Source organism: Eptatretus burgeri, chromosome 6 (genome assembly GCF_056783735.1).
Source record: "Eptatretus burgeri isolate ZD-2024b chromosome 6, Ebu_testis_v1, whole genome shotgun sequence".
Classification (NCBI taxonomy): Eukaryota; Metazoa; Chordata; class Myxini; order Myxiniformes; family Myxinidae; genus Eptatretus; species Eptatretus burgeri.
In genome coordinates this window covers 30234524-30241467 of record NC_140966.1, presented here as the reverse complement: position 1 = coordinate 30241467, position 6944 = coordinate 30234524, and the positions used below count along the sequence as shown (strand labels likewise).

General features: G+C 44.5%; 1 non-coding gene across 1 annotated transcript; it reads left to right on the top strand.

Annotated features, from left to right (window-relative positions):
• The first annotated feature begins 30 nt into the window (after window positions 1–30).
• LOC147024481 (5S ribosomal RNA) lies at window positions 31–149 on the top strand. Its single transcript, XR_015059666.1, has one exon. It is a non-coding gene; the product is annotated as a 5S ribosomal RNA (ribosomal RNA).
• Window positions 150–6944: the final 6795 nt, after the last annotated feature.

Genomic DNA, 6944 nt, shown 5'->3' with positions numbered 1-6944 from the left:
TTCAAAAGGATTGTAAGAAAGTCATTTGTTGCCTACGATCATACCACCCTGAATACGCCCGATCTCGTCCGATCTCGGAAGCTAAGCAGGTTCGGGCCCGGTTAGTACCTGGATGGGAGACCGCCTGGGAACACTGGGTGTTGTGGGCTCTTTTTTTTCTCCTTAAAGGAGAGTCTTGTGCTCTCTCTCTCTCTCTCTCTCTCTCTCTCTCTCTCTCTCTCTCTCTCTCTCTCTCTCTCTCTCTCTCTCTCTCTCTCTCTCTCTCTCTCTCTCTCTCTCTCTCTCTCTCTCTCTCTCTCTCTCTCTCTCTCTCTCTCTCTCTCTCTCTCTCTCTCTCTCTCTCTCTCTCTCTCTCTCTCTCTCTCTCTCTCTCTCTCTCTCTCTCTCTCTCTCTCTCTCTCTCTCTCTCTCTCTCTCTCTCTCTCTCTCTCTCTCTCTCTCTCTCTCTCTCTCTCTCTCTCTCTCTCTCTCTCTCTCTCTCTCTCTCTCTCTCTCTCTCTCTCTCTCTCTCTCTCTCTCTCTCTCTCTCTCTCTCTCTCTCTCTCTCTCTCTCTCTCTCTCTCTCTCTCTCTCTCTCTCTCTCTCTCTCTCTCTCTCTCTCTCTCTCTCTCTCTCTCTCTCTCTCTCTCTCTCTCTCTCTCTCTCTCTCTCTCTCTCTCTCTCTCTCTCTCTCTCTCTCTCTCTCTCTCTCTCTCTCTCTCTCTCTCTCTCTCTCTCTCTCTCTCTCTCTCTCTCTCTCTCTCTCTCTCTCTCTCTCTCTCTCTCTCTCTCTCTCTCTCTCTCTCTCTCTCCTATTTTTATTTTTGAACTGCTGCTCATGCAGCTGAGAATCTGTTCATTCAGTCAATGGACTCCCTCTCCCTCTTCCTCCCTCTCCCTCTCCTCCCCTCCCCTCACCTCACCCTCCCTCTCCCTCTCCCTCTCCCCTCCCTCTCCCTCCCTCTCCCTCTCCCTCCCCTCACCTCACCCTCCCTCTCCCTCTCCCCTCCCTCTCCCTCCCTCTCCCTCTCCCTCCCTCTCCCTCTCCCTCCCTCTCCCTCTCCCTCTCCCTCCCCTCACCTCACCCTCCCTCTCCCTCTCCCCTCCCTCTCCCTCTCCCCTCCCTCTCCTCTCCCTCTCCCCTCCCCTCCCCTCACCCTCCCTCTCCCTCTCCCCTCCCTCTCCCTCAAGTTTTAGTTTTCAGTGGTGAACTCGCTTGGTTCATCACATTCGTGCCGTGGATCGTGTAAATTCTCTCACGTTTGTTTCATCCCTAAAAGGAGTCTTCAGTTCATATTCCTGTTCAACACTCTTTGCCCATTGTGTTCCGTCTCCAAATTGTTTTCACCACTTCCGATCAGTTTGAACCCTTCAATTAGCAAAATTCAATCCTGTGTTTGTTTGTTTTTATGTCAGCCTGCTGTTCCTCATCACAGCGCTTCGTGTTCCCTTGAGGGTTGAGCTGACTGGCTTCAGATCTCCGGGTCTTGAGTTTGAGTTTGAGTCCATGACCATGTCACGCCGTTGTGCAACACCAGGTGGGTTTACTCAGCCTGCCAATCTTCTGAGGTTGGTAAAATGAGAAGCAGCGTGCTGAAAACAGGGGCACTGCATCAGCGGAACAACCATGCTTCCAGCGATGACGCAACCACCAGCCACAACCTGCACACGAAACACCAATAACAACCTCGTCACAATACTTTGGACACGTTGAACCTCTTGACACCGAATTGTGAACAGCTCGGCCCGGTCATGAGAATCCCGACCCAGCTATAAACTGTCACCCGGTGTTTCACACGCGCATGATTCATCGTTGTGTGAACCGTCCCTCGCATGGACGTTAAATTGGAGTCACATCTGCCAGCAATCGTGAGTGGACATTGAAGATCTAATGGTATCCTTCACGAAGGGTCCATGAGCTATCGACGCCACCATGAACAAATTGCACATTCCTCCCGTAACCATCAGATGGCACTGCATCAACGGCGGAGCCACAACCTCAGGCAATCATACTGCTCCTCAGGCAATGGTGCTGACCCTCAGGCAATCATACTGCTCCTCAGGCAATCATACTGCTCCTCAGGCAATCATACTGCTCCTCAGGCAATGGTGCTGACCCTCAGGCAATCATACTGCTCCTCAGGCAATGGTGCTGACCCTCAGGCAATCGTACTGCTCCTCAGGCAATCGTACTGCTCCTCAGGCAATCATACTGCTCCTCAGGCAATCATATTGCTCCTCAGGCAATGGTGCTGACCCTCAGGCAATCATACTGCTCCTCAGGCAATCATACTGCTCCTCAGGCAATCATATTGCTCCTCAGGCAATGGTGCTGACCCTCAGGCAATGGTGCTGACCCTCAGGCAATCATACTGCTCCTCAGGCAATCATACTGCTCCTCAGGCAATCATACTGCTCCTCAGGCAATCATATTGCTCCTCAGGCAATGGTGCTGACCCTCAGGCAATGGTGCTGACCCTCAGGCAATCATACTGCTCCTCAGGCAATCATACTGCTCCTCAGGCAATCATACTGCTCCTCAGGCAATGGTGCTGACCCTCAGGCAATCGTACTGCTCCTCAGGCAATGGTGCTGACCCTCAGGCAATCATACTGCTCCTCAGGCAATGATGCTGACCCTCAGGCAATCGTACTGCTCCTCAGGCAATGGTGCTGACCCTCAGGCAATCGTACTGCTCCTCAGGCAATGATGCTAACCCTCAGGCAATCGTACTGCTCCTCAGGCAAGGATGCTGCTCCTCAGGCAATGGTGTTGCTCCTCAAGCAATCATACTGCTCCTCAGGCAATGGTGCTGACCCTCAGACAATGGTGCTGACCCTCAGACAATTATGCTCCCAAATAACGATTAAACATCATCAGCCCGCACTCGTTGAGTGAAAATCGAGGTTAAGCAATCGGTCGCTTTTATGAAGAAGACACATCGAAAACCGTTCAACGGGGGAAATTTAAACTTCACCACATGTTACATGACCATTTGATGTTGCACATATTGAGCATCTGTCTATATATATATATATATATATATATATATATATATATATATATATATATATATATATATATATATATATATATAAAGTTGAAAGTGTGTCTGTGTATGTGTGTTTGTCTGTGACCTATGCACACGAAAAGTACTGGACTGATCCTCACCAAACTTCACATGCTGACAGAACATGTACCCGGGAGTGTTCCGATGTAAAATAATTGTACTTCCGACTTCCGGTTTCCGAATTATGACGTCATCACCTGATTTTTGTAACGTTAATTTTTCAAGTTCAGCCGATTGACATGGGGCCAACACCATATACAACATATCTAACATATGATTTTAAGTTTTTGTTTGTCTGTTTGTTTGTTTGTCTGCACGTGCTAATCTCCTGAAAGGTGAATGATTGGAGCTAACCACTGAAAAAAAATGTCGGGATGGGCCCCGGGAAGGTTATAGGCAATGTGGCAAGGCCCCTCGGCCGGGGGAGGGGGTAGGGGTGTGTTTCCCCCTCACCAACCCCCTTAGCCTATGACTGCCATGGCCCAATAGGGAACTGATACTGTGCTCGCGTCAGACATACGTATAGAAGATTAAATTCATTCAAAAACAACCCGGGCAGCACCGGGTGCATTCATCGAGTACATCCAAAATTTTCAAAGTCTGAATTGTACACATTTACCTCAGAAGTGTAGATCGACGCAATTACAAATTTGCAGCTCGAAGAGTCGGCTCGACCCAAGGGCACCCAGAGCCAGCATGGGCCCCGGATAATACCAAGTGTATGGCCCCCTTCATCCGGGCCCCCTTCATCCGGGCCCCATTCAAAAACATTTTTAATTAACCTACACGGACTACGGAGGTTTCCGTGTTTTCATCGTCAGAAACACATGCCTCGTTTAAGGTGAATTGGGTTAGTTATTCAGTTATTCCTCCATTTAACACACTTTATCAGGATGGGGTGTGACCAACACTCCTGTGTTCATTTACGTCATTATGACATTACCACGATTGTGTTTATGTAAATTGTTCCCACAGTAGTTTATTTTACAAGGGAGGGTGACTGATCATGGCAATGGCCCAGAGGGAGACACAAAATAAAATTGCCCCCTGTGTTTTATCACCACAAACAATCATTATGTGAAACAAAAAAATTGAAGGAATAATTACGGGCCCCTCTTAGGTCCGAGCCCCAGAGTAGTTACCCCGCTTGCCCCCCTCCCCCTCTCACACTAAGTCCTTCTCAAGACTGCAGGGGGGGGGGGTGGAGGGGGTAACTGTCTGAGGAATATCATCTATCTATAATTATAAAATGTCTTTTTCGATCCTCGTGGAGAATCTCTAAGACTTACTCACGTTGTTGTTCTTTTTTGTTTCACAGCCTATCTCCCATAGATATATCCGATAGATATGGATAAAAAATTATCTCCGAAACTAGGCAAGCTTTTTGAATTCTGTTTGCGGGAATCGAACAGGGCATTCGCAGAGATGAATTATCGCACATATGATACATCACTATGACGTCATATCAACTTTTATGACGTCATTCCTATTTTTTGACATTTTTTGTTGTTTATTTCATTTGTTTCATAGCCTACAGTTTTCATCGAAACTTCCTGAAACTTGGCAAATATATGTAGAAATACCCTGCGCAGACAGTAACCATCTCCGATTTTGAAAAGTCCTCCAAGAAAAAAAAGTTACGATGTCAAAATATCTCCGCTAATGGAAATCGCCGAAAAAATTATCTCCGAAACTAGGTAAGCTTTTTGAATTCTGTTTGTGGGAATCGAACAGGGCATTAGCAGAGATGAATTACCGCACATATGATACATCACTATGACGTCATATCATTTTTTTATGACGTCATTCCTATTTTTTGACATTTTTTGTTTCACAACCCAGAGTTTTCATTGGATCTTCGTGAAACTTGCCATGTATATGCAGAAAGCCCACGCGCAGGCAGTAACCATCTCCGATTTTGGAAATTCTTCCGAGAAAAAAAGTTGTCATAATATCGCCGCTAATGGAAATCGCCTAAACCATTATCTCCGAAACTAAGCAAGCTTTTTGAATTTTGTTTGCGGGAATCAAGACGGGCATTAGCACAGATAATAATTTATCGCAAACCTGATACATCACAATGACGTCATATTCGTTTATATGACGTCATCATTAAGAGGAAGGGGATCTTAGCTCATTCGAGCTTGTTTAGCAAGTGAACACAAAAAAAATAATGGAAAGAAACATTTTCTGGAAAATATTCAAAGTTTCCCCGCTGTTCAAAGCAGCCTCACACTCCAGTGCTTTTATATGATTAGTGGGTCCGTTGGTCCGACGGACCAAATCTTCATTGGTCTTCATAGCCTTGTAGCATACCCACCTGCTGTACTGCTTCAGCATGAGCTTGCCTTTCACCAAGACCAGATGTGCTTGGGGTCAGCACGGGGATTCAGTGTTTGTTATTATTATTATTATTACCATATGATACTACTATTCTTATTATTGTTGTAAATATTATTGGTATAAATTAATATATGCTTTGGTACAATGTTATTATTGATTCTGTTATTTATTTTGTAATTGGAATGTCATGCCTTGGAAGAACGACATATTCAACTGCTTTGTATCCCTTTGCATGACATGTGTTTAAAACATGGCAATTGTAATGGACTTTTTTGTTGGTAATTAGCCTAATCAACTCAGGATGTCATGACGATCATTTTGGTGTATCGCATTCTACATTAGAACGCTCTGGTAGAACTCCACATAAAACATGCCTCACACACGCGCGCACGCGCGCACACACACACACACACACACACACACACACACACACACACACACACACACACACACACACACACACACACACACACACACACACACACACACACCTCATCCATTTATAGTAGAGTCTTAAAGGGTATACAGGGTCTTCAGGGCCTTGTGAGTCTTTTGGATCCTCGGGGTCTTTTGGGTCCTCAGGAATTTTGGGTCCTCGGGGACTTTTGGGTCATCTGGGTTTTTGGGTCTTGGGGATGTTTTAGGTCCTCGGGGTATTCTGATGTTTTGGGTTCTCAGGGTCTTTTGGGTCATCAGGGTCATCAAAGTTCGAAGAGGTTTCAGCAGTCTAAAGTGTCAAAAGGTACTCAAAGTCAAGAGGTACCACATCTCACAGCACTCTCAGTACCAGAGTAGAGTTCAGGCATCAGATTGATCAGTTTTGGTGGCACCCCACGAAGACCAAGAATCCTCCAGAGGGCATCCCGATTGACGAAATTGAACGCTTTCCAGAGATCATATATATATATATATATATATATATATATATATATATATATATATATATATATATATATACATATATATATATATATATATACATATATATATATATACACATATATATATACACATATATATATACACATAAATATATATATATATGTATATATATATGTATATATATATATATGTATATATATATATGTATATATATATGTATATCCATCCACTGGGACCATACTCTGTGCAGAGCGTTGGTGCTGCCGAAGCAGTCTCCTTGGCTATTGGGCACAATCCTGGACGGGTCGCCACTCCGACACAGGATACCAGCATGCTGGCACTCATTTTGCCGACCTCGGAAGGATGACAGGCAGAGTCAACCCCACCTGGTATTAATTCAACAGCCGAGTGGGATTTGAACTCAGGATACTCGGTTCCTAAGCCCACCATCCTAACCATTAAGCCAACACCAGGTATATATGTATATATATATATATATATATATATATATATATATATATATATATATATATATATATATATATATACATATACATAAATATACACATATATATATATATATATATATATATATATATATATACATATATATATATATAGTTGCGGTTCTCAGAACCGCATGCATACAACAGATAGGTGTCCCAAGACA